Raw genomic sequence first — 26,999 nt, 5'->3', positions numbered from 1 at the left:
TAATATGCAAAGGAGAGATTGAAGCTTCTCAAATCTTGTTGGCTCTTTTCAAAGTGAAGAATGGGCAAGGTTCTGGTGTCATGGCAAGGAGTGAGTGAAGTCCATGCTGAGGGCTTGCAGCTGGCAAAAAGTTCATATTTTGTCTGATGAGGATGTGCATATTCTTCCTCTTATGGCCTCCCAACCCTATTTTAAAAGAGACTCTCTTAGCTAAGCTTGCTTGCTCCATTTTGAAATCTCCCTTTACCAAAGAATGGGGTTTATATAAGAGAGATGCCCAGCATCATATGTAATGATATCAACAGTTCTGGCCAGTATGCACCCTGCTGGCTTAAATACATTGCCTTTTGTTACTATAAAGAGATGGTTTAAAGATGAATACAAAAACCCATAAAAATGAAAATATCTAGAGCTGGGAAATACTGAATAAGGAAGGCCTCCTCAGTAATAAAATGTCATCAAAGTTAGGAAGTCAATCAAGAAGGCATTAATTCCAGTTCTAAAGTAAATGCGTAAACTGAGACTCAGAAATTCAAGGCAGTTTATTTATAGTGACAAAGTTTTAGATGCTCAGGTTTTGTGTGTTCTAGTCTTCTTTGCATTTTGCTGCCTCTGAAATCAGAGTGCATGGGCAATCATTTTCTCCCTTTGACTAAGGCTGAGCCTCTGTGGGAGACTCAGAAGGAGTTAAAGATACCTTTCCTGTGAGCAAGATTCTCACACCCTGAACATGAGTAGCCCTGAAGTCACCGGACCGTTCCAGAAGCTTTAAAAGAGAGTCACGGGTGCCTGGGTGGTTCAGTCAGCTAAGGGTCTGACTCTTGCCTTTGGTTCAGGTCATGATTTCAGAGTCATGATATCAAACTCCACATCAGGCTCTACACTCTGTGGGGGGTCTGCTTGAGGATTCTCTATCTCCCTCTTTTTCTCCCCCCACTCAAATAAAAAAATACGTAAATAAATCTTAAAAAAAAAAAAAGTCTTTAAAAGAGTCAGAAAAGGATGGTTTTCCTTTTCCTGGATAAGAAATGTCTCTTGCCATGGAGGCAAATCATGAAGCTTTCTAATTAGACCCCTTCTTCAAGTATAGGATAATTTCCCCCAGAAATAGAGCTAAGAATGATTGATTTTTCTTATAGGACTGGCACATGCTTCAGACTATAGCCAGCCCTGACGCTTCTTGGATTCCTGGTCCTTTAATCTTCTTGCACTTTTCCTCTCATAGAATATTCATGAACATGAACTCAGAAGCTGGCATGCTTCTCAGTCCTCTGCCCATCATTTTCCCTTTTGCCAACAATCTCCTCATCTTCCATTCTCTGTGAAAGCCCATTAATTATTCAGGTCATAGCCCAGCTCCCATCACCTCTGTAACTCTGACTTCCAGAAACCACTCACAATACTCATAGATCCCAACAATCATTTGTAATATAATCGTTTCCCAACTGGTGTAGGGGTTTTAAAACATAAAGTTTTTAAATCAGAAGACTTGAGTTTGCTTTCAGCTTTCATCACATAAGCCATGTAACCTCAAAAAGGCTTCTTATGGGGGCACCTGTGTGCCTCAGTGGTTGAGCATCTGTCTTTGGCTCAGGGCATGATCCTGGGGTCCTACATCGGGCTCCCCACAAGGAGCCTGCTTCTCCCTCCGCCTATGTCTCTGCCTCTCTCTCTCTGTGTGTCTCATGAAAAATAAATAAATTCTTTAAAAAAGAGAAAGAAAGGCTACTCATGTTCTTACATTAGGGTATTCATTGTTGTTATTGTCTGTCATTAATATTTCAATTTGAAATTGGATAATATTAATAATACTTAATAGTCAGAAGTCAGAATAAAATTCTGAAGGTACTTTGCAGTACTTTGCCAAGGTATAACTTGACTTTTCAATATAATTGTAAGGTCCAGAGGGATTCCTCATACATATATTTATATATATTTTCCAATTTATCTAAACACTGTGATTTATGCATCATATAAGTAATAAATATTTGCTGAATAAATATAATTTCAGCTCCCAATTTTCTTTGAAAGTGGTACAGTATGTTGGTGTATTTCCCAGCCCTGTTGCAAATTTTATCTGTAAACTCAAGAGTGAACAATGAACGAAAATAGAATTAATAACTACAACTAAAGTTGACACACATGGTAACATAAAGTATTGATACAAGATTTTCATTTTTCTATAGTTTTCTTCACTTTGATTGTGCTTTGCCTGCAGGTTCTCTTATAAGGTCAATAATGATATAATGAAATATTAGAAATGAATCATTCTGATTGTATTATGGTAATGAGTAAATTATTTTACCAAACTAAATGACTTTCATAATAATAGTATAACCCAGATTTATAGGTAGAGTTTTATACTCTCAGCTGTTAACCTTATTGGTGAAAAAATAAGTAGATAGAGAAATTAATCTCTGCCATCTTCATCAAATGGCATGTTACCCACTTGACCAGTGAACATCAACAAGGTGGCCTGGTACAGTAAAATAATACAACTTGCTGATATATTTGAGAAAGACATTACACAGCTTAAACATATTTACTCTTTGTATGGAATTATTTCTTCAGGAGGAAGAGCTTGATGTGCCTGACAAAATATGTCACACCTCCTTAGTTTGCTTCTCTTCAGTCTTAAGGTACCATAAAAAAGATGAACTGTTCTACTTATGATGTGTTTATGAAGAGGGAACAAATGAAAGCTGTGGAATATACAAACCCCCATCCTCCTCCATCTCCTTCACTTCTCTGCCTGAATTTGGAGAGGGATAAGACTTCACGAAAATAAATCAAACAAAAAGGTAAAGTTGACTGTGCCAAAGGCATCATCTTCACTTTGTGTCCTTCAGAGACCAAATTTTGGGTCTATGCGAACTCTGACCATGTAGTATTTGTCAGGACTTTAGTTCATGATAAATTTGCCATGTTTATGTGGTAGTTATTCTATTAATGTCACCTTTGTTTGCTTTGTTTCCCATAAGCAGATATGACTTAGAACAAACATTTTTAAAAATTTGTGAGTCCCATGATTAAGTCTGCTTTCTTTTTTTTTTTTTTAAGATTTTATTTATTTATTCATGATAGTCACACAGAGAGAGAGAGAGAGAGAGAAAGAGAGAGAGGGAGAGACACAGGCAGACGGAGAAGCAGGCTCCATGCACCGGGAGCCCGACGTGGGATTCGATCCAGGATCTCCAGGATCGCGCCCTGGGCCAAAGGCAGGCGCCAAACCGCTGCGCCACCCAGGGATCCCTAAGTCTGCTTTCTGCTTGGAGAGAGAAACACCCATTCACAATAAAAAAAAAACTCTCAGCCAGAGAAAGCCAAGAAACAATGAAACATTGGTAGCAAGGATTAGTTAGCTAGATCTCCATGTTTTCTTTTTTCTTTAAGATTTTTTTTTATTCAAGCATAATTAGCACATTAGCATTATGTTAGTTTCACATGCACAATATGATTCAGTCATTCTATACATTTTTCACAGCCCATTGAGATAAGTATACTCTTATTCCCCTTTATTTTATCCATTGTCCTCTTTCCTCCTCCCTGGCAACCACCAGTCTGTATCCCAATGTCTTTTTTTGGCTCTTCTTTTATTTGTTTGCTTTGCTTCTTAAATTCCACATATGAGTGAATTTGTATGGTATTTGTCTTCTTCTCACTGACTTATTCTACATAGTGTTATACTCTCTAGGTCCATCCATGTTGTTGCAAATGGCAAGATTTCATTCTTTTTTATGGTTGAGTAATATTCTGTTGTGTATATACACCACATTTTCTTTATCCATTCATTAATCAATGGGCATTTGGATTGCTTCCATATCTTGACTATTGTAAATCATGCTGCAATAAACATAGGGGTGCATATAACTTTCCAAATTGGCATTTTCATTTTCTTTGAGTAAATACCCAGTGGAAATATTGGGTCATGTGGTATTTCTGTTTTTAATTTTTTGAAGAACCTCCATGCTGTTTTATACAATGGTTACACCAATATACATTTCCACCAATAGTGCACAAGGATACTCTTTTCTCCACATCCTCCCTGATACTAGTTACTTTTTGTGTTTTTTATTTTAGCCATTCTGACAGGTATAAAGTAAAATCTCATTGTCATTTTAATTTGCATTTCCCTGTTGAACATATTTTCATGGGTCTGCTGGCCATCTCTATGGGTTCTTTGGAAAAATGTCCATTCAGGTCCTCTGCCTATCTGCTTTTTTGGTATTGAGTTGTATAAGTTCTTTATAGATCTTGGATATTAACCCTTTATCAGGTATATCATTTGCAGATATCTTCTCTGATGCAGTAGATTGCTATTTTGTTTTATTGTTGGTTTCCTTGGCTGTGCAAAAAAAAAGACATTTTATTTTGATGTATAAAAAAACATTGATGAGGGTCAACTGGGTGGCTCAGTCAGTTAAGTGTGTGATTCCTGGTTTAGCTCAGGTCATGATCTCAGGCTCGTGGAATCAAGCCCCATGGCTGGGAGTCTGCTTGTCCCTCTTTCCCTCTGCTCCTCCCCTTGCACGTGCTTTCTCTCTCTCAAATAAATAAAATCCTTAAAAACATTGATGAAGTATACTGAAGATGACACAATCATGGACTGGAAGAACCAAAAATTTTAAAATGCCCATACTACCCAAAGCAGTCTACAGATTTAATGCAATTCCTGTCAAAATACCAAAAACATTTTTACACAGAAATAAAATAAATAATTCAAAAATTTGTAATGAATTTCAAAAGATCCTGAATAGCCAAAGCAATCTTGAAAAAGAAGAACGACAATAGAGGTATCACAATCCCAGACTTCAAAATGTACTACAAAGCTTTAGCAATCAAAACAGTATGGTAGTAGAACAAAAATAGGCATGTAGATCAATGGAACAGAATAGAGTCCAGAAGTAAGCCCACACTTCTGTGGTCAAATAATCTATAACAAAGGAGGCAAGATATGCAGTAGGAAAAAGACAGTTTCTTCAACAAATGGTGTTGGGAAAACTGGACAATTACATGTGAAAGAATGAAACTGGACCACTTTCTTACACCATGCACAAAAAATAAACTCAAAATGGATTAAAGACCTAAATACAAAACCTGAAATCATAAAAATCCTAGAAGAAAACATAGGCAGTAATTTCTTTGGCACCAGACATAGAAACACTTTTCTGGATATATCTCCTCAAGCAAGAGAAACAAAAGCAAAATAAACTATTAGGACTACATCAGATCTTTAATATCATTCTTTAAAAGAAACAGGAGTCCTTAGAAAGAAAGGCTGGCTGCTCTGCTAAGGCAGTGAAAGTACTGATGACCCTAGATTGTGTTGTTGTACCAGAAAGTAAGGCAGTGTTCATTGTACTTATCAAAAACACACAGATACTGGATTAAAGGTGGTCCCATTTGCCAAACTTGGGACAATCTGAGTATCAAAATAAATAATGAAAGCAATGAATAAAATAAGAATCCATGAAACTGTATCAATATAAAAAAATTAATTAATGAAAAGAAGGAAAAGCTCTTTTAAATACAGAAGGCATGATTGAGTTAAACAGTCTACAAGGAATTCAATACCTAGTGGGTGATTGTTTGATAAGAAGAATGAGGTTAACCTTTTCTCAAAGTATCTCCAAAGTAATAATGAATTTAAAAGGTAAAAGGTTAATTTTATAGTGCAGATCCCTGCTGGACACCACCTTAACCAAATGAGTAAAATAAATATCACCACAATTAGGATTAGCTGATAATCATGTGCCTTGGTGATGAACAAAGGAGGGCACAGCATCACTTCTGAGAATGCATGCAAATGAGGGATTATAATGGTTGACCATGGCCTCTCAACTGGCTAAGGAGTGAGGAGGACAACGTGAGAGTTGTCTTTACAAATCTTACCCTCACTTTACAGATAAGGACACTGAAATCCAATAGGTCAATTGACCTGTTCAAAAACACCAACCAGTGAAGCCTAGGGACTGAAACAGTTTTAAGCCCTGTACATCTTTATTCTTTCAGTGAAATTTTAAGCAAACAAAACACGAGATTAAAGAATGGGAATTAAATGGGTTTCCACACAGAAAAAAAAATGCACAAATTTAAACTCTGAGCTTCCCTAAACATCTATTACCTTTGCCAATTTACAGTTGTACTGTTAGGGAAGCAGAATGCCTGTGGAATAGGGTTCTTCCTTTACATGGCAGCCCAGCTCCAATATACTCACATCAGGTAAATATATTCTTTGTGAAGACTTCACCCATTCAACATTTTCATGTAAAGCATAAGTCCATTTGGGGATTTTTGTCTGTTGTCTACAAACTGTCAGAAACACAGGAGAAGTTAAGCAGCCAGTAATTGCAACATAAAACACTGTGCCAATAGACAATGTTTCTATGAAGTTTTCATTTAAAATACCTCACCAGTCAAAAAAACGTTAAAGCAATCTCCCTTCAGAGTTTCCAAATCTCTGTCACAGCTTTAGTTCTATTTGGAGGCAGTTATAAATAATTGCTCTAAGTGCAGAATTCTTTGTAAGCTCATGTCAATTCCTTTAGCTTAAGTTTTAAAAAGGTTATAAAAGCTTTTGGTTTCTCAGAAGTTTTATAGGAAAAAACTTATATAACATAACTATATATAAAACATGGTGCCAGGGTAGAAATCTGTGAAATGCAATGCTACCTCAAAGAGTTCAAATCTTACTGACCCAATACCTTATATTCATGCACACATAACTAGAGGACCTCATGTGGCTACTACAGAGCCAAGGTAAGGCTGGTTAGTTCAAAGGCAAAGGGAGCCTGGGCTGGGTCTGGAATCTAAATATGCGAAGATATATTTGTATAAGGGAGGATAGGGCTTGCCCAAATGTCCAAATAGGTAATGCATACAGAGGAACTCTCAAATGTCAAAGCACAACAGAGCACAAAGAATTACATTTAACAATTATATGTAGTATTGCATAGACTTCTTTCACCCAGATGTTAATGTTTGTTCAGGATAGAGTATATGAAGATATATTTTATCTGAAGAAACTCACAGAGGCAGTCATCCCATAGGTGGCATCCCAGTGAGCCTGCAAAACATCTGCTTCAGAATTAGTCTGCTACTGGTCCCAGGACAGACTGTCACCCCACATCTCTTTCTGTGCTTGCTCTGGCTGATAAATTCCTGAGTACATCTGAGGCTTTATAACCCTTAACAAACATGAGCAGTAAAGGGGATCAAAGTTCTCTTGGTATCCAAGGAAAAAATATACCAAAGCTCCTCTGCAGGGATGGAATACAGAAAATCCATATTACCCCATAGAAATGAAAGAAAACACTCAAGCCACATCTACAAATTATTTATTATGAAGTGCTTATAGGAGAGATTAACACCTATATTAAAGGTACATAATTTTATTGATTTAATTAGAGTCTTAACAAGGGAAAATAAATAACAATAGGTTAAAAATTTAATACACTTAGAATGGAATCTAGAGAACTCTCTGCATAAGAAAAGGGCAAGGCAGGAAGATCAGCATAAAGAAGACAACTTTTGGGCAGCCCAGGTGGCTCAGCGGTTTAGACCTGCCTTGGGCCCAAGGCCTGATCCTGGAGACCATGTCGGGCTCCCTGCATGGAGCCTGCTTCTCCCTCTGCCTGTGTTCTTTGCCTCTCTCTGTGTCTTTCATGAATAAATAAATAAAATAAATAATAAAAACTTAATTTAAAAAAAGACAACTTTTATCCCTAACAATTTAATTAAAAAACAAAGACACTGATATCTTATATATAGCACTTCTGTGCCTCCAGGTACAGGTCTAGTGTATTATATATATTTAACTCTTTGAATCCTCACAATGACTTTACACAGTGTGCAATTTTTTAAATGGAAGCAATAATGAAAATTAACTGTATTGCAGGACTTTGGGTTTTGAATGAATAGTTTTCTAAGTCTGTTTACACTTATCTCAGAAATTAAACATTCGCATAAGTGAAGCACTAAAATAAACAGGAATTTTCACTTCTTGTTTAGTTTTACAACAGGCATTTGGTAAAATCAATGAAACTATAGGTCCTGATTTATGAACAAAACAATCATCAATTTGTTACATGAAGTTAGCCTAATAAAGTTATCCACAGACAGAAAGAAAATGGGTCATGATGCTTTCATTCTTTCTCCCAATTTTAATCAATTGGTACAAATAGGGATTCTGCTTTTCAGTTTTTTGGGTTTTTTTTTTTTTTGTATATTTTTTTATTGGAGTTCAATTTGCCAACATATATTATAACACCCAGTGCTCATCTGGTCAAGTGCCCCCCTCAGTGCCCGTCACCCAGTCATCCCAGTCATCACCTCCCCTTCCACTACCCCTTGTTCATTTCCCAGAGTTAGAAGTTTCTCATGCTTTGTCACCCTCTCTGATTTTTCCCACTCATTTTCTATCCTTTCCCCTATAATCCCTTTCACTATTTTTTATATTCCCCGTATGAGTGAAACCATATAATGTTTGTCCTTCTCTAATTGACTTACTTCACTCAGTCAGCATAATACCCTCCAGTTCCATCCATGTTTAAGCAAATGGTGGGTATTTGTCATTTCTAATGGCTGAGTAATATTCCATTGTATATATAGACCACATCTTCTTTATCTATTCATCTTTCGATGGACACCAAGGCTCCTTCCCTTCCACAGTTTGGCGACTATAAACATTGGGGTGCAGGTGTCTCAGCTTTTCACTGCATCTGTATCTTTGGGTTAAATCTCCACTAGTGCAATTGCTGGGTCATAGGGCAGGTCTATTTTTAACTCTTTAAGAAACCTCCACACAGTTTTCCAGACTGGCTGTACCAGTTCACATTCCCACCAACAGTGCAAGAGGGTTCCCTTTCTCCACATCCTCTCCAACATTTGTGGCTTCCTGCCTTGTTAATTTTCCCCATTCTCACTGGTGTGAGGTGGTATCTCATTGTGGTTTTGATTTGTATTTCCCTGAGGGAAGTGATACGGAGCATTTTCTCATGTGCTTGTTGGCCATGTCTATGTCTTCTTTGGTGAAATTTCTGTTCATGTCTTTTGCCTATTTCATGATTGGATTGCTTGTTTCTTTGCTGTTGAGTTTAATAAGTTCTTTATAGAACTTGGATATTAGCCCTTTATCTGATACGTCATTTGTAAATGTCTTCTCCCATCCTATAGGTTGTCTTTTAGTTTTGTTGACTGTTTCTTTTGCTGTGCAGAAGTTTTTTATCTTGATTAAGTCCCAATAGTTCATTTTTGCTTTTGTTTCCCTTGCCTTCATAGATGTATCTTGCAAGAAGTTGCTGTGGCCAAGTTCAAAAAGGGTGTTGCCTGTGTTCTCCTCTAGGATTTTGATGGAATCTTGTCTCACATTTAGATCTTTCATCCATTTTGAGTTTATCTTTGTGTCTGGTGTAAGAGAATGGTCTAGTTTCATTCTTCTGCATGTGGATGTCCAATTTTCCCAGCACCATTTATTGAAGAGACTGTCCTTTTTCCAGTGGATAGTCTTTCCTGCTTTGTCGAATATTAGTTGACCATAGAGTTGAGGGCCCATTTCTGGGTTCTCTATTCTGTTCCACTGATCTATGTGTCTGTTTTTGTTCCAGTACCACACTGTCTCAATGATCACAGCTTTGTACCACAACTTGAAATCCGGTATTGTGATGCCTCCGGCTCTGGTTTCCTTTTTTAATTTTCCCCTGGCTATTTGGGGTCTTTTTGGATTCCACACAAATCTTAAGATTATTTGTCCAACTCTCTGAAGAAAGTCCATGGTATTTCCATAGGGATTGCATTAAATGTGTAAATTGCCCTGGGTAGCATAGCATAGACATTTTCACAATTCTTCCAATCCATGAGCATGGAATATTTTTCCATCTCTTTGTGTCTTCCTCAATTTCTTTCAGAAGTGTTCTGTAGTTTTTAGGGTATACATCCTTTACCTCTTTGGTTAGGTTCATTCCTAGGTATCTTATGCTTTTGGGTGCAATTGTAAATGGGATTGACTCCTTAATTTCTCTTTCTTCAGTCTCATTGTTAGTGTATAGAAATTCCACTGACTTCTGGGCATTGATTTTGTATCCTGCCACATTACAGAACTGCTGTATGAGTTCTAGCAATTTTGAGGGGAGTCTTTTGGGTTTTCTATGTACAATATCATGTCATCTGTGAAGAGGGAGAGTTTGACTTCTTTGCCAATTTGAATGCCTTTTATTTATTTATTTTTTGTTGTTGTTGCCTGATTGCTGAGGTTAGGACTTCTAGTACTATGTTGAATAGCAGTGGTGAAAGTGGATATCCCTGTCATGTTCCTGATCTTAGGGGAAAGGCTCCCAGTGTTTCCCCATTGAGAATGATATTTGCTATGGGCTTTTCATAGGTGGCTTTTAAAATGCTGAGGAATGTTCCCTCTATCCCTGCAGTCTGAAGAGTTTTAATCAGGAATGGGTGCTGTATTTTGTCAAATGCTTCCTCTGCATCTATTGACAGGATCATATGGTTCTTGTTTTTTCTCTTGTTGATGTGATCTATCACATTGATTGTTTTACGAGTGTTGAACCAATCTTGTATCCCCGGGATAAATCCCACTTGGTCATGGTGAATAATATTCTTAATTACTGTTGGGTCGCATTAGCTAATATCTTGTTGAGAATTTTTGCATCTGTGTTCATCAGAGTTATTGGTCTATAATTCTCCTTTTTGGTAGTGTCTTTGTCTGGATTTGGAATTAAGGTGATGCTGGCCTCATAAAACAAGCTGGGAAGTATTCCATCTCTTTTTATCGTTCAAAACAGCTTTAGTAGAATAGGTATTATTTCTTCTTTAAATGTTTGGTAGAATTCCCTGGAAATCCATCTGGCCCTGGAATTTTGTGTCTTGGAAGGTTTTTGATGACTGCTTCAATTTCCTCTCTGGTTATTGGCCTGTTCAGGTTTTCTATTTCTTCCTGTTCCAGTTTTGGTAATTTGTGGTTTTCTAGAAATGCATCCATTTCTTCTAGATTGCCTAATTTATTGGTGTATGGCTGCTTATAATATGTCTTTAAATTTGTTTGTATTTCCTTGATGTTGGTTGTGATCTCTCCATTTTCATTCATGATTTTATTAATTTGAGTCTTTTCCCTTTTGTTTTTAATTAGGCTGGCTAATGGTTTATCTAACTTATTAATTCTTTCAAAGAAGCAGCTCCTAGTTTTATTGATCTGTTCTACAGTTCTTCTGGTCTCTATTTCATTGAGTTCTGCTTGAATCTTTATAAAGTCTCTTCTGCTGGGTATAGGTTTTATTTGCTGTTCTTTCTCCAGTTCCTTTAGGTGCAACATTGGCTCGTTTATTTGAGTTTTTTCCAATTTTTTGAGGGATGCTTGTATTGCGATGTATTTCCCTCTTAGGACTGCTTTTGCTGTATCCCAAAGATTTTGAACAGTTGTATCTTCATTTTCATTAGTTTCCATGAATCTTTTTAATTATTCTCTAATCCTGGTTGACCCATTCATCTTTTAGTAGGATGCTCTTTAACCCCCACGTGTTTGAGTTTCTTCCAAATTTCTTCTTGTGATTGAGTTCTAGTTTCAAAGCATTGTGGTCTGAAAATATGCAGGGTATATTTTTGGTATCTTTTGGTATCAGTTGAGACCTGATTTGTGACCCAGTATGTGGTCTATTCTAGAGAAAGTTCCATGTGCACTTGAGAAGAATGTGTATTCAGTTGTGTTTGGTTGGAAAGTTCCATATATATCTGTGAAATCCATCTGGTCCAGTGTATCATTTAAGGCTCATATTTCTTTGGTGATGTTGTGCTTGTAAGATCTGTCATTTGCAGAAAGTGACATGTTGAATTCTACTACTACCAGTGTATTATTATCAAAGTATGTCTTTACTTTGGTTACTAATTGATATACTTGGCAGCTCCCACATTAGGGGCATAAATATTCATGATTTTTAGGTCTTCTTGTTGCATAGACCCTTTAAGTATGATATAGTGTCCTCTTCATCTCTTACTATTCCAAGTCTTTGGGATAAACTTTAATTTATCTGATATGAGGACTGCTACCTCAGCTTTCTTTTGAGGACCATTTGAATGGTAAATGACTCTCCACCCTTTCATTTTTCGGATGAAAGTGTCCTTAGGTCTAAAATGAGTGTCTTGTAGACAGCAAATAGATGGGTCTTGCTTTTTTATCCAGTCTGAAACCCTGCATCTTTTGATGAGATCATTTAGCCCATTCACATTCAAAGCAACTATTGAAAGATATGAATTTAGTGTCATCGTAATACCTATTCAGTCCCTGTTTTTGTGGATTATTTCTTTGGGCTCCCTCTTTATAGAGTCCTCCTTAATATTTCTTGCAGAGATGGTTTGGTGGTCACATATTTTTTCAGTTTCTTTCTATCTTGGAAGCTCTTTATCTCTCCTTCTATTCTGAATGAGAACCTTGCTGGATAGAATATTCTTGGCTGCATGTTCTTCTCATTTAGGACCCTGAATATATCCTGCCAGCCCTTTCTGGCCTGCCAGGTCTCTGTGGAGAGGTCTGCTGTTAATCTAATATTTTTCCCCATATAAGTTAGGGATCTCTTGTCTCTTGCTGCTTTAAGGATTTTCTCTTTATCTTTGGAATTTGCAACTTTCACTATTAAATGTCGAGGCATTGAATGGTTTTTATTGATTTTAGGGGTGGATGTCTCTATCTCCTGGATCTGAATGCCTCTTTCCCTCCCCAAATTAGGGGAGTTCTCAGCTATGATTTATTCAATATGCTTTCTGGTCCTCTGTCCCTTTCAGCACCCTCTGGAACCCCAATTAAACATAGATTTCTATAACATTTCTGTAACCTGTTTCTTTGTAATTTTTTTTAATACGGCTACTATTAAATCTAGGGTTACATAGGTGGCTTGCATTATATTTATATCAGGCAGCAGGAAGGTCCAGGCAGGAAAAGTCTTCCTTCTATATTGAATATCCAGTTTGTGTTCTGTTACAGTGTTTATCTTCTCTATTCTTTGTTCATCCTTCTTAGTGCTTGTGGACAGCAGTGGCAGAGGAGTTTATTGGAGACATAAATAGATATTGAAAGATCATCTCAACTTATTCTATAAACTGTAAGTGAAAAATTGTATGTTACATCTATGGTCATGTCACCCTATAAATGTAAAATCTTCAGTGACCTTCTGTTTTCCTCAGGGTAATATGCAGGAGCCTGTCATATAACTCATAAGGCCTTGAATAACCTGCTCCTGGCCTTTGATCAATCTTCATCTCTCTCCCCTGCCCACCAGCAATCATATAACCTCGATGCAAATTTCTGTTTGTTCCTTATACAGGACATTTCTTCAATCCTATTTCATGTGATTAAATTTGTTCATCCTTCAGTTGTTGCTTCTTATGAAAGAAATTCCCTAATTCTCTAAAGCTCTAAAGTTGAGTTAAACATCTCAATTTTATGTTGTAATGTGCTTTATATGGGCTGTGATGCCATATTTTAATTTTATATGAGTTATGCCATATTTTAGGGGCACGTTAATAATCTTTCCTGTATATTTCTTCAAGGGAGACAGTATATACACTTTGAGCAGGCAATTCTTCCTTATATGGGTCTCTCCAAGGCAGTATAGGATGTTTACCATACCTAGATGTTAACCACCCAAGAGCCATAGCACTGCCAAATTATTATGTCAGTCAATAGCACCCAAGCTTGCCCTCCCCTACTATGTACACACACATTCCTCACGTGACACTTTTCCATACCCTACCTATGGAGTTTAACTGCTCCTGGTTGAAACCCACATGACTATAAGCCCCATGAAACCAGGAGATAATGTTTATTTCATTATTGAGTTCCTTGTACCCAACACAGTATCTGCCATACAAAAGGAGCTCTCTGCATATTAAAGCAGGATTTATCCTGGTTTTAGTTTGATCTTTATAACATGGTAGACCCCTAGGCATTTTTAAGATAAATCAGAGCAAGTTCAAGGGAATTATACCCCTTATTTAGCAAATATTCACAGAGATTCATTGGTTCATTTCTACTTGAATCTTACAACCCAGGCCCTCTAGGTATCCATGAAATGAGACCTGAGGAAACTCACTGTGCTTCCCCTCATAGCCTCTGAATTCCAAGCTCTTTTAAATATCAAGGTTTATATACTAGTGCCTCTCAAATGAGCATATGCAATCTCCAACTTAATAAAAAGTCATTTCTAATACTTAAAATATTTAGTTCATGATTATTGTTCAATAAGTGTTTATTAAATTAGGAATAATATGTTAAGGTCCTATTTTCTATAATAAATAATAAAAAAATAGGTGTAAAATTTAAAGAAAAAGGAGTAGTTGGGTTGAATGCGGAATTTGTTGTCTAACGATTTTCTGTAATCCTCCAGTTATGTTACTACCTGGTCATTGTCTCAGCACCTTGTCTGGACATCCAGTTTAATGCTTACCTGGGCTGTCTCTTTTCTATTTTCCATGCTCGTCTCAACGTTCCTCCTCTACTCTCCAAGGTATCAGTGTTGGCAAGCCCAACATCATTTCTATAACGTGATATCTGTGTATTACAGCTTTTGTTCTGAATAATGAGTCCTGAATCTTAAGCTCTGGCCACATTGATGGTGTGAGTCAGAAAATGGGGATTCACATTAGGAACAGAGATAAAGCTAGAGCACACCTTCAATAATCAATATTAAGGTAACTGCTAAGATATTTAGAAAATGAAACCAAACAGAACTAAGTGAACAATATGTTTGTTTTGAAATATCATTATAATCACCTTAAAATCATTTTGGGGTTAAAGTTTGAGCATAAAAAACTAAAAATTAAATGTGTGTTATTAAGGGGGAAAGACATTATTGATCTTGGTAGCTGCCCTAAGGACAAAAATCAACATCTGCAGAAAAGGAGTGATGACTTTAGATTTTGTTGTTGTTAGACAGATTTTTAAACCACTTGGTACACCATCTGTACCAAGAATCTGACAAATTGAAAAAAAAAATGATGTGCAAATGTGCAAGCTTAGAAGTAAACCAGTTTCTTCTCCCAGTTCCATATTTAATCCACCACCTGAAAATATGTATTTACACAGAATTCAAGAATGAGCTATTTCAGTTCATTCCAATCTTTCCCCTACAAGCAGGGCCTTATTGTTCTATTTAGATGATTCAACAACCAGATTATTCATCCTTGTTGATTCTCAGCCTGAAAAATATTTCACCAAGATTGAATGTCTTATCATTCCATTAGTTTCCTAGTCATAGCTCTTCTAACCAATTTTAGAAGTAAATTATACCTTATTTAAGCTAATTACTATTCCATATGTTTGTCTTCCTTCTCAGATGCACTAAAAGAATTTTCGGTCCAAGCACCATATCATTATAGTTGTATACATTCATACATATGTTTAGTTACTCATTAGTCATGAACTAAGCACTTACTGAATAGGAATGCAACAGTAGTGTATATCTAAATAAATGCAAACATTGCCTAAAGAGGCTGCATTTAAGCGAAGGAGGAATACTTGAATAAACAGCTTCAATTAAAGATAGTGAATGAAAGGAAGGAAGGGACAGTGTCTCGTGTACATTGAAAATGTAGATAATCATTGCCAAGATTCCATCCTGAAGAACCATGTTATTATATATACCTTCTGAAAGTATTTTTTAAATAGCTGCCTGATAGCATTGTAAAGCTTAATTACTAATAAGAGTCATGAAAATTAGTAACATTTAACATTATGTTAAATTTTAAAATGTATCTGGACATTTGAAGAGACCTCGCAGTGTTCAGAACACTCTGGATCCCTGCTAAATATTAAATAAGTGTTTAAAAATTGGAGCTGTAGTGGACACTGTTGGTGCCTTTCTCAGATCCCCTGCACCAACTTGATGCACATGTCCCCCAGTTGCTGTGAGTGTTGGTTGCTAATGATCAAATAGTGTTGGTTGCTAAAGATCAAATAGAATTATTCTCAGCCAAATGGGAGCTGCCTTGTCTGTGAGGTTATGTTATGTTCTTTAACTTTGCCCTGTCCTGCACCCTTATGCTCTTTCTCCTGAAGGCACTGCCTTAAAAATCACATGGACTTGAATCTTTGTCAGGTTTTTCTTCTAGGGAATCTAGCCTTAGGTAGAGACTGAACTAAATTAAAAATACTTGTGTATAGTATTTCTGACTATAGAGAATATACAATAACCAACCAGTATCTCATCCTGCCATTTTTCCTTATAAGGGAGAATTTTGTATATGGTAAATAAGATCTAATTCATTAATATTTGCATAATTAAAGACCAAGAGAACTTTATTAAATAATTTCCTTTAAAAAATATTTCCCTTTCATGATACTTGGGTGGCTCAGCAGTGATCCTGAGCAGTGGCTCAGGGCATGATCCCAGTCTGGGGATCGAATTCCACATTGGGCTCCCTGTGAATAGCCTACTTCTCCTTCTATCTGTTCTCTGCCTCTTTCTTTGTGTCCTTAATGAATAAATAAATAAAATCTAAAATAAAAATTAAATAAATAAAATATTTCCCTTTCAAAAATGTTTACTGAGCACTAGTTAGACAATGTCAGATATAGAGATGATTTAAAAGCATCAATCTCAAAAAATAATAAAATAAAATCTAAAAAAAATAAGTATCACTCTCCTCAGAGCATTTTTTAAAAAAAATCACTTGAGTCAGGATAATGTGGAGGCAATTCTTAAAAATAAAAATACCAGGGTCTTTAAGAGGCTTTTACCATAATTAATAAAGATGGAAATGTAAATAACTATCCACAATACAAAACAGAAAAATAAATTGCCTTAATAAATGTAACCACATTTGCATGGGTAAAGAGAAATCTTTTAATAGAGAAAACTTTTATCATCTCCTTAAGAGTAGTGCAGATGGTACGTGTAATGTATCCTGAAATAGTTGGGGGGAGGATGTGTGCATGGATGTGTACATGGAGAAAAAGGGAGGAAGAGAGAGTGGTAAAGTAACCACATGAGGTTAAATGTGAAAAGAAGAAACTAAATAAAGTGGGAGAATCTAAAATGATACCTCGCTGTGGAGAAGTCTAAGGGTTCATGTTTATGATTACTGAAGGTGACATAAATTTGGAACCAGCCCAAAGGGAGACAGACATTTTCTAAAGCTTCGAAGCATTTTGGACACAGCAGAAATGGGTAGTAAGGTTAGGTTTGGTGTGGATAGATGTGAAATACAACAAAGAAGCAAATGTTACATTTTCTTTTTCCAAATATTCATATATGCTCTCCCATTGCTATAGCTAAAGCAATCTAGTAACAACGTTCTATATTATGGGAGATCATTTGAATTCCCAGTGTCTTTCTATGAATGCTATTTTATTTTAATGAGTGTCATTAGCTTTCATTGGGGTATGATTTGGGGGATGTCATATGGAGTCAATGACTCTTTAGTGGGACCTCCTATGACTAGAAAGCATATAAATACATCAATTATTACTAATTAAAACAACGCCATCCATTATACAGCCCTGTAGACTGGTCATATTATCATCTTAGAGCTAATTGGTGGCATTTTGGAAATGTATATGCAGAAATGCAGGTACCAGGTGTGTGTGTGCTTTCATTTTGCAGAAATGAGTATCTTGCTAGTGGATTGTTTCAGGACTGAAATGTAAAAACGACTTTTGATATCATCTATTTTATTCTTTGATCTTCAGATAAACTTTTCTAGCTTATCTTTTTTTTAAGCTGTCAGTATGCTTTATTGTTGTAATACTGTGTGATCACTTTAAGCTGAGTACCCCATATAAATTATATGTAACATTAGTGCAGGCTAGCATGAAGCCCTTATGTGAAGATTAATTTCATCAGTTGAGCTAAATTATTCCAATGCTTAAACAACCCTACGATTTTTTTTGAAGCACCTGTCTAATCTTTATTCAGTTCACTTAACATTAGGGTTCTTTAAAAATATTTTAATACTAGCTGGCATAAAGAAAAATTCTTGGCAAATAAAAATATACATTTATAAACTTTGTTTTCATTTTATTTAAAGAATTTTAATATAATTACATTGTCATTATGACAGATAATTCTTAAAATTATCATATGCCCATAAGTATGGTACTAACATTTCCATAAGCTAGCAACAGGGAGAGCTAATATCCATGGGGCTTTTCAACTTTTATCATATGACTGGAACAAGTTTCTTTGGAAAGAACTAATACTCCATCCCTATGGATCATTATGATAAATGATCTCCTTACCTGACATTATTAGTTTGGCAGTTAATGAATAGCCTCCTATTGCTTTACAAGAAAATAAAAATATTCTAAAGCAGTGATTTACAAGTGTGACTGTGTATAAATATAATGTGAGTTTTGTTTATTTCTAAATTTCAAATATACTAAATAGAATGTCTGATTCCCTGGGAGGTCCTTACCCAGTAATCCCACACAGTAATCCAAATATTAATCTACAGATAGACAAGTGTTTAGGTACTACTGATATGATCAATGTAAAACCCTCCATTTATTATTCCCCAAACAAAGTATTCGGTTATCTTTTCAAGAAGCTATGCTGCTCAAAAATATCAGCACAGTCTAGTGGTCAAGAACAAGGAGTCTGAAGCTAGATGACTTGCAGTTTCATTTGTGCATTGCCTTTCTCTAGCCATGGCAAGTTCTTTAACTTCTCTGTGTCTCACTTTCCTTGTCTGTAAAATGGGTTTATATGCAGATTAAATTAATTAAAATGCCTGTTACAGATTTATGGTTATATAAATGACAAATCTAGCAGGTTCATTTATAATGATGCAGAAATACATTATTTTTTTCATGGTATGGTTTGACCTCTTTAGGGAATGGATAGCCTTATACCAGAAGCCTGCATATCTAATGGCAAATGTCACACATTTATGAAATTTGAAGAGTTGGTTGGCTAGATTGATTTTATTGATTTCTCACTGATTGGACAATATCCTCACAATGAAACACACAATGACCTAGGTGCCCAAAACTCAAGAATAGTATATACTTTCTGGATTCAACAAACTAATAATGTAGCTGGAGAACTAGCATGTAATTTAATCATTTCAGTATGATATGCTAAGTACAAATAAGAGTAATGGGTACATAGGTGGTAGAAATATTTGAGTTGAATTTTGAAAGAATTGTGTGAGTTCACCAGAAGACCAGTGTGTGGTAATCATTGGTGTTATTAGTTGAAGAGCTTTTTTCCCCCCCTTTGGGGCACATTCTCCTTTTCCCCACTAGATCAGGCAGGGTGTGGAGCAATTGTGCCCAGTAACCTGGGCTTTCCTTCTCCCTCTAGCACTGTGACTGGCAGTCTTAGAGATGGTATCTACTCTACCTGTTGGGTCCCTGTTTCATGAGCACTAGGCTCACACCCAAATGCAGTGAATGTGTATTGTTTGAAAGAAATGAAATTGTGTTCCCTGAGATTTTAGAGTTGTTGTTTGTTATTATTAGTCACAGAATAATTCAGTTGAAAAGAGAGATAGATAAAATGAAAGGGTATGAATGTGAGAACCATTGAGGAGATTATTAATAGTTCATTGAAGTATAAGGTAACTTGTGAAAACTGAGCCTCATGAAAAGAGGTGGGACCAGTTAATCAGTCACTTCCTTATGGGATTTATAAATTATTAATGTAGATTTCAATAAAGAGTTTTAATTTGTAGAATAAAACACTAAGATCCACTCACTGAACTCCTGAACTATATTAACATTTTGGCAACGTGGAAGTTAAATTCAAGGAGGATAATTCCGAAGGCAGAAAGAAGAGTTAGACTGGTTCATCTTATTCCTTTTCTACCCATTTCTCCAATACTAAGGACAGCCCTCCTTAACAGTGATTAATGCCAGCCCTCAAGGGGTTTCAAATGGAATAACATAGGTAAGGTGCCAAGACAGCATAGAGATGCCATGAGGTTGCTGGAATATACATCGATCCTTTCCCCTGAAGGACTATTCTATTCTCTATTATATGAAGGATATTTTAGTATGTTTATAAATTTTACCTACCTCCACTTAGCTCAGTAACCTGCTGTGCCTGCTTGCAACAAGAAAGAAATAGGTAGCTGGAAAACAAGTATTGTGCTGGGAAACATCAACCTATGACTCCTTTGACTTATTTTTATATTTCTTATATTATAACAAAGAGTCTGTCTTAGTCCAGCCTTTAGTCAGGCTCCTCTGAGTTCTCCTCCCAAAGCCTTGGCCTTGTAAACTGTCCTTACTGAGTCCAGACTTAGCAAGAATCTTATTAAATTTTTAGTGAGAATCTCCCATCCTTGCTATTGATTACCCTGGCCTGCCTTCAGCAAGAATCCTATTAAGTGGGATTAGCAAGAATATGCCTATCCTTGATGCCTCCTCTTGGTGTGTTCCATCCCCTCATATCCTCACTCCTAGACTAGAAATCCCCAGCTGTCTTTGCTGTATTACCAGTTGAGCCTGATTTTTCTCCCTGTTGTGAGTCTTAAACCTGTTACAATAGTCCTGAATAAAGTCTTATATATCATTTGAACAAGTTGTATAAGAAACTATATTAGATCTTGTAGAACTATGTAAAAATAAGAGAACTAAAACTCGGGAGCAATATCTGCAATAATTATTATGCATAAGTTTTATGAAAATTTTAAGCTGCTTTTGAGTTGTTTTCTATTATGAATGAACAGTCATTAAATTCTACATGGATAAGTTGTAATTATTACTTTATCACACATATTGCTATAGAAAGATGAGAAGATTTAGAGTCAGATTACCCACTTATTTGCAACCTATCCTTACTGCTATGTTTTGCAGCCCAAGATGTATGTTAGAATCACTTAGGAACATTTAAAAACAACTGATGCCCCAGACTCACATTAGAAAAACTATACCAGAATTTCTAGATCAGAGCCCAGGCAATGGTAGTTTTTCAGAATTCCCCCTAACATTTTACTGTATGGCCAGAACACAGAATATTTGCTCTATGGCTTACTGGTAATTGCCAAGATAGCCAAACCCTTTTAGCTTTAATTTTACCTGTCAAAAAATAGGAATAATTATCTCTACTTAGATGTTCCTTAAAAAATTCAGTATTCATCATTTAAAACTTAGCACTGACATTTTAAATATAATATATACGATGTGTCTATCACAATGCCTTACTTTCTCCTAATCGACTGGTTGCTTGCCTTAGCAGGAATTACAAATAGAACCCCAAAAATCACTATGCAGGCTGCAAGTCATTTGGAAATGATAATTCATATGATAATCTGTTAATATCTTGCTTGTTCAAACATCAAGCAGGTAATGTTAAGCCAAGTCCTAGATGGAGATATAAGTAACCTCACTTAAAGAGCTAATCCGCAGTTCTTGTTTTGCTTTTAAATTGTATAATTTTATATAATTTCAAATTTACAGAAAAGTTGCAAAGTGGTACAAGGAATTCCTCTGTAAACTTTACTCATATTCACTAACTGTTTCTATTCTGCTTCATTTGCTTTAGAATTTATCATATATTTGTTTTTTTTTTCCTGAAATATTTCTAAGTTGAGGATAATGTACTCTTTTAGCAGTAAATAGTTAAGCTTATATTTCTGAAAAACAAGAACACTGTTACAGAACCATATTTGAATTATATAAATTAGGAAATTTAATATTGATAAATAAAAGCATCTAAACCACTTTCAGATTTCATCAATTATGCCAATTGTAGGTCTGTGTTAAAATGATTCCTAGTTAAGGTTTTGTTAAGGTCTACTTAAGTATATAGCAATAGATATAGATGTAGATATATAATGGGGTCACAAAGCACCCTGTCCTTATAAGTTATGACCTTCCCTCAAGTTAATGTGGTTGCTCCAGGACATAAGCAAGATCAGACCACCGTTTGTCCATGTCCAAATAAACTTCCGTGCTTTAGTCTGCTTCCTCCAAAACTTGGATTGGCTCCTTTCATCAGACTAAGAATAATTGAATTGCATGCCCACATTAATATCACCATTTTCTATACGAGTCATTAGCATAGTGAAAGTCAGCAGTATTTGTCGGTAGAATAAATGAAAGACAAAGCCATGTTTTCCACATTAGTAATGACGCCCTCTCTCTACTCCATACATTTAAAATCTATTCCAATGTTGATTTGCTAATCATTTTAAAATAATTAATTCAAAAAATAGTTATTAAGTGCCTATAATGTGCCTAAAATTCAACGACAAACAAGACAGAAAAATGGTTGTGCCTCATGCTTTTCATTCCAGTGAAAGATGGTTTAGGTCTCAGTGGGTTTCTCCTTTCTTATCCACATTTGAATATTGACATTTGAATATCTAATTTTTCACATCTCGTGTTGTGTTGTTTCCTGTATTATACATCTGTAATAGGTTTGTTTGTATGTTTTGTCTTTAGGGAGTTGATACAGCTTACAGGTAAAAAGTTCAAAGTTTATGGTCCTATTGCCTGGGTCTGGGTTCTGCTCTACTACTTTCTAGTTGTGTGATAGTGGACAACTTAATCATTGTAAGCTTCCCAGGAATAGAAGTAGGGGCATCTCCAACATAGGTGTAAAGTACGTAATGCTTGCATAGCACTTAGCAAAATGCCAGGCACATAATGAACATCCATTAACCACTCTTTGTTAAGATTAACCATTAGTGTTGAAGCCAAATACTTTCATTTATACTTTTTTTTTCATATCCCCCTAACAATTAGAATGGTGCTGGCACACGAGTTAACAATAAATTGTTGATATTTGAACTATGTTGCTAACAATATAAAACTGTGAAAGAGATTTGCCTTCAAATAATACTGCCTAAAAAAAGAAAAAAGAAAAAAAAAACAAATAATATTGCCTAATTAACATACACAATAAAATTTTCACTCTTTGCACTGGAATACAAGTATAAAAAGCTGATTTGATTTTCTAAAAATTTATTCTAATATTTACTTCTTTCTATTGCATTAATGTGGTAACTCATTTTTGGAAATAATGATTATATTCATTATTTTTCCTATCATGTAGCAAAATGTAAAAATAAGAACTTTCTGTCAGTACCACAAAAATTTTTTTCTATAAAGACATAAAAATCTGAATTTACTAAAAGATAGTATTAAGCTCCTTATATTTAGAAAGGACTTGAACTTTAATGAGAGAAAGCCCAAGTTTAATCCTGAGAAACCAAATTAACAATGTCAACATTCATAAAATAGAAATAATAATAACATATATTTCACAAGTTATCATGAGGGTCAGTGAGAAACAGCATATGAAATTAATTTAGTGATAAAATTACTGACTACAGGTTCTTGTTAATACTTAATCTTACATTATGTTCAAAGGTTTAGGATTAGGACTTATTGCTACTCTTTCATGGGTAAAGACAATGGATTTGAGAGGATAGTTAAGTAGCCCAGCAAGCTGAGTCCTAAGGCAAAAATCCCTTCTTATATGGGAAACCTCAGTTTCTGCCCTTAAGACCTTCAATTTATTAAATGATGCTCACCCACATTATAAGGTGCCATCTCCTTTACTTAGTCAACTGACCGTAGGAATTAACCACATTTACAAAATACCTTCATGGCATTACCTAATTTTGATTAATCACTGGGTACTGCATGATAGCCTAGCCAAGTTGACACATAAAGCTAACTATTACACCTGCTAGGTGTGAGAGTATGTGCATTAGTGGCAGCAGCACAGGACACTGCTATTTGGTTTTTATACACTGTAATTCTGGAGAACCATGGATTTCAGGTCCAGCATTTAGAAAAGTTATAAACTTGGCCTATGATTTTATTTTTTGCCTTTCTACTCCTTCAGTGCCCTCTGCATCATTTCCCTGCTGTATCCCCATCTTGATGCTGTGCTCCTGGTAATACTTGGATACTCAGAGCCCCCATAACAGTATTATCCCAACCCCACTTCTCCTGAGCAAAGCACAGTCTTGGATTTAGCTTTATTCCATCCCTATTTGATGGAAGCTACTTATTTACCACATGATCTGCTCTCTTATGATCTTGCTTAACTAGTTAATCAATTGATGAGTTCTTTCTGTTGTTGTTAAAATTAAATGCCAATAATGGAAAGGCATTGATTTGGGAGTTAGATAACTTGACTTTAGATGTTGGCTCTGCCACATTAACAACCATGTCATTCTGAATGATTTGTTTAATCACACTGAAACAGACTCAATTTTCTCATCTAGATGGGAAGGAACATTCTATAAAGATCAAATTTATATTCTCAGTCATAGACTAGAGCTAGTCATGCTTTTTACCTTAATTTTTAAATATGTCCTTATTAGAGTATTTTCTTAAACTTTTAAAATTTTAGAATAGCTCTAGGTTTACTATATTTCATTTGGGGTAAGTATTTCTCTTTGTTTAATCTTCCTAATTAACATTAGTGTAAATCTGGTTATAAATTTCTATAAAATGATGTTTTAGATAAAGATGCAAAAAAACCTATTAATTATATTTGATTTTTTGGCAAATGAAGGAAATTCTGCATGATGCTAAGTTAAGGAGATACTGTCCCTCCAAAAAAACTGGCAAAGAAAAAAAGAAGGAAAAAGTTAAACTCAACATACCCCGTAATTTGAATTAGATAATTTGTACATAGCCCTGGAGTAAAAAAGTTAGCATGCCACTTACATTTCTATTACAGATTTGACCTAAAACTTCTTTCACATTCCTAGGTCACTCCTGGGAATGGGTGATAAATATATGTCATTCAACTTTCTCATTCTTGTGTTGGGTGCTTTGTTATATTGGACTTTAACAAAAATTATAGGCAAGAAGTTACCAATGCAAAATAGCACTAATTTTCCTATGGTTGAATATGGGCACTCCTAAATTGATTTTTACTGGCTTATTCTGTGTGAGTTTTATTACTACAAAGAGAACATTCATTCATTAAAGGCATTAATTCTACCTTGAGAATTTACCCTCCTAGCTATAGCATCCTACTGAGAGCTGGTCTTGGAGGGACTTCAGAAAATACTTGTTTATATGAGCATAATACTATTCTTTTAAATCACCATACACAGGAATATAAACACTCCTGAAAGACTTAAAAACATAAAAGCATTTTGTTGGTTTCAGTAATTACACATAATATAGGTGGTATGGCCTCCCAGTTGAGTATAATGTAAAAAATATTGTGGCCAAGCAAAAAAGGCATGCAAACCTCCAAGATTTATGAAATGATAAAAACAATTACCAGTGCTTTGTTTTCTATGTATTAAGCACCTGATATTTCCATAAAAATAACCTTCATTCAATATCTAATAAAGAATATTTGATAAGCTAATGAATATTCATTACTTATAAATATGTGCATGATATATATACTTAGAGAATCTCATTAACTTTGTCACTGTATTACATGTTATCTAGTTTTATAAAAATCATCTAGTAAAGTATGTGATTAAAACATAATATAGAAGTGCTATTTTGTTCCAATTTCTTACATTACCTTTCAAACATTTACAAATGTGTTAAATCATTGTTATTATTTGCCAACCCTCGTTTATTTCTCTTTCTGGTTTTGGTTATAACTTTGCATTTAAAACAAGGCAAGAGTTTTCAGTATTCTATTAGAAATACTCTACTAACCACACTCTTCAGAAAAAAAAATACTGATCTGAATGACAGTAGCAAAGGGGGCCAACTGAGTTAGACACAGTAAGAATTACATACTTTACTGACTTGCGCTTCAGTTAGAGCAGGCTGGCAGATCTCTTCTTATAGGGCTGAAATTGTGCCATGGTCCAGGTGTAGGAGGAAGTATGTGTCTTCTGATAGACAAAACAGGAACTCTAGGTTAACACTGTGATACCCAAACATCATTCTGCTCATACCTGACTTATGCTTACATGTGCTTAATGCTGGATAGGTGCTTCATCATCAGTCTTTGAAAAGACTTCTTCTCTTCCTTAGAATGACCGTTGTCAGACCCAACAGGGCAGTGTGTCAGAGAGGCAAGGGGACTGTGGCCCATCAGCTCCAAAGCTGTTGTCCTGCCCTGCAACAGTGAGAATCCAGGATCCTGGGAAGACTGCCTCGGTCTCCTGATCTGTCCAGAAGGTTTAATGGGTTACTGTGGAGGCCAGTAATCTCTTTTCTCCATGACAACAGAGTCCTGAGCCCAGCTATGTCAGCGTCAAAGAAGAGTGATTCCTTCATTTGAATGTTGGGGCTCTCACCTAGGGCAAGAAACCCATACAGGATTGTAATTTTGAGGAGATGTGGCAATGATAGGGCAGCTCTGGTTGCTGGATCTGTGTAATGCATAGCTCCATGCGTATCTTTGAGGTCAACCAGACCCTCAGCCAAGAAGAGAGAATCCTTTTTATACTGAGTTTTTTTTTCTTCATACTCTTCTCTTTTACAGAGGATTCTAGTTGCAGTGGACTGATGGAAATTTCCTGTTTATCACATCAGATAGCCTTCTCCTCAGACACCAGTCTTCTGGGAGTTTAACTGATTTTAGATCAAAGCCTACATGTGCCACATCCAAACAGAGGATAAAGAATTTAGGAATATGATCAGAAGTCATCACTGCTTGGAAAATGTTCTTGTCCTTGCTCGTTAGTTTATCTTTTGCTGTGGGCTTTCTCAGTCTGGAGCTGGTCCAAGCAAACATGCTTCCAATAGCACTCTTCAAGGCAAGCTGAGATGCTGCTGACAGCATGATTTCAACCTGAGGGTAGATTGGGTCTCAGACTGTGAGCTGATTGAAATCTCTGTCCTGAAGCACTGGAGGGGAACTCATCTTTTATTAAGCTAGACAGCACTCATTACGTCATATTGTGGTCAGACGTCATTGGCATGGCAACAGGAGATAAATAGCCTGCCGAATTCACCTGGTGATTCATGGAGCTTCTTTTTATTAAGGCAACTTCCAAGTGTTCTGTATAAAAAAAAGTCTTTAAGCCTTACCATTCTGCAAATTAAGAAAAAATGAAATAAAAATATTCAGTAAGTTTATGAAAAAAATGCATTTGTAATAATGTATAAG

The 26,999-nt window shown here is 35.7% G+C and overlaps 1 long non-coding RNA gene across 1 annotated transcript; it reads right to left on the bottom strand.

The window, feature by feature from the left end:
* Nucleotides 1–3,256: 3,256 nt before the first annotated feature.
* Nucleotides 3,257–26,654, bottom strand: LOC140594957 (uncharacterized). Its single transcript, XR_011996242.1, has 4 exons — nt 25,855–26,654; nt 25,679–25,776; nt 6,218–6,312; nt 3,257–4,345 (listed from the first exon to the last, which is right to left on the bottom strand). It is a non-coding gene; the product is annotated as an uncharacterized lncRNA (long non-coding RNA).
* Nucleotides 26,655–26,999: the final 345 nt, after the last annotated feature.

The sequence above is a fragment of the Vulpes vulpes genome, chromosome 13 (genome assembly GCF_048418805.1).
Source record: "Vulpes vulpes isolate BD-2025 chromosome 13, VulVul3, whole genome shotgun sequence".
Classification (NCBI taxonomy): Eukaryota; Metazoa; Chordata; class Mammalia; order Carnivora; family Canidae; genus Vulpes; species Vulpes vulpes.
Note: the sequence above shows the minus strand (reverse complement) of the source record. Positions and strands in the feature narration are given on the sequence as shown.